This window comes from Tupaia chinensis, unplaced genomic scaffold (assembly GCF_000334495.1).
Source record: "Tupaia chinensis unplaced genomic scaffold, TupChi_1.0 Scaffold149851_1, whole genome shotgun sequence".
NCBI lineage: Eukaryota > Metazoa > Chordata > Mammalia > Scandentia > Tupaiidae > Tupaia > Tupaia belangeri.
Genome location: NW_006209696.1, coordinates 1,759,297 through 1,761,211, shown reverse-complemented (window position 1 = coordinate 1,761,211; position 1,915 = coordinate 1,759,297). Strand labels below are relative to the sequence as shown.

The following is a 1,915-nucleotide window of genomic DNA, read 5'->3' as shown; positions in this document are numbered from 1 at the left end:
GCTTATAAATAGATAAAATGATCAGCTCTGTAATAATAAAAACATAAAATAAGCATATATAAAATACATGTGTTCCATGAGAAAAGGATATTCCAAGTAGTTGATATCTTATTCTTCTTCCTGCTAAGAATGCTAATGTGCCAAGTAGCAAGAAGAATTTCTGTAAATCATATCTAAGTGATAAAAAAACTGTTAGATAATTTTACATCAATTTGTCCCAGTTAGATTGCTGATTTTCATGAGCAAATAGAATTAGATATTTGTTAATTCTCTATTAAATAAAATTATTGAATACTTTAGAAATATTTCAAAGTTATCTCAGGCAATCCTTAAGGGTTAACATGCTTTGTAAAAATCTTGGAATTTATCATTATATCACTTCCCTTAAGAATTCTCAGAAACAAAAAATGCAAATAATAAAAATCAATAGTACAATTGATTTTATTGATAATTAAATGATTAATTATATGCATTTAATCATATGTGCCAAAAACTATCAACATATATTTATAAACATACATACATATATATTCCTTGCAATTACATCAGAAATTATTATATTATACATTCTAAATTTGGAAATATCAATTTTCTTTTATTTTGATCCTTTCAACTTAATCTTTGTATTGGAAATAATTGAGAGCCCAGTTAAAGTGCTGCATCAATTTGTTGTATAATATCAAGGTAGCTTCAGATTCCAAGCCACTCTAGCTAACCATATATATTTCTCTTTTTATCTTTTAAAGAATTGTTTTAATTAACTTTATTTATTTATTTTAATTTGACTAGAGAGAGACAGAGCAAGACTGAGAAAGAGAGAGAGAGACAGGAAGCAAGCCACCAGGTTCGGGACTCAAACCACAGTCAGCCATGTGGGAGTCCAGTGCCTTTAACCACTGTGCCACCTGCGGAGCCCCTATATTTATTTTCTAAAATTTATATGGCATTGAGATGAAGATAACCTGGCATTATGTGACAATTTGTTCTCCCTTTTACAATGGAGAACAAAAATAAGTCAAAGTAAAGGGGGAATATATTTTTCTACTGCTGCTGTAAAAATATATTCAAAATAACAGAGAAAAAAATGGTAGAATATAGAAGTAAAGATGAAATGGACAAAAATATATAGGTAAGAATATTTCTCCAAGTCATAAACAATGAAAATTATGATTAAGCTTTCTCTTGCGCGGCCATCGCCGGAGCTGCAGTGGCCAAAATGAAGTTCAATCCTTTCGTGACTTCTGACCAAAGCAAGAACCTTAAAAGGCATTTCAATGCACCTTCCCACATCTGAAGGAAAATAATGTCTTTCCCCCTTTCCAAAGAGCTGAGGCAGAAGTACACTGTGCGATCTATGCCCATCCGAAAGGACGATGAAGTTCAGGTTGTGTGAGAACACTATAAAGGTCAGCAAATTGGCAAGTGGTCCAAGTTCACAGGAAGAAATATGTCATCTATATTGAGCAGGTGCAGCGGGGAAGGCTAATGGCACAACGGTCCATGTGGGGATTCATCCCAGCAAGGTGGTTATCACCAGACTAAAGCTGGACAAAGACCACAAAAAGATCCTTGAACGGAAAGCCAAGTCTCGCTAAGTAGGAAAGGAAAAGGACAAATATAAGGAAGAAACAATCGAGAAGATGCAGGAGTAAAATAATCTTATATGCCGTTCTTATTAAAAACTGCTAAAATGAAAATCAAAAAAAAAGAAAATTATGATTAATACATATAGTACTTTTTAATATCATGGATATTCCATACCTTGTCATTTCAAGAAAATAGATTAAATATGAGAACCAGCAGTTAGCGTAATGGCTATGTCGTTGGACTCCCACGTATTCGACCACAGTTCTTGTCCTGGACCCGGTGGCTTAAAAAACTCACGCCGGGCGCGTGTGCGTGCATGCCCAAGATC

The 1,915-nt window shown here is 33.8% G+C and overlaps 1 pseudogene; it reads left to right on the top strand.

Moving 5' to 3' along the window:
• The first annotated feature begins 1,213 nt into the window (after positions 1–1,213).
• On the top strand, positions 1,214–1,652 carry LOC106734215 (60S ribosomal protein L26-like; annotated as a pseudogene).
• The last annotated feature ends 263 nt before the right edge of the window (positions 1,653–1,915 follow it).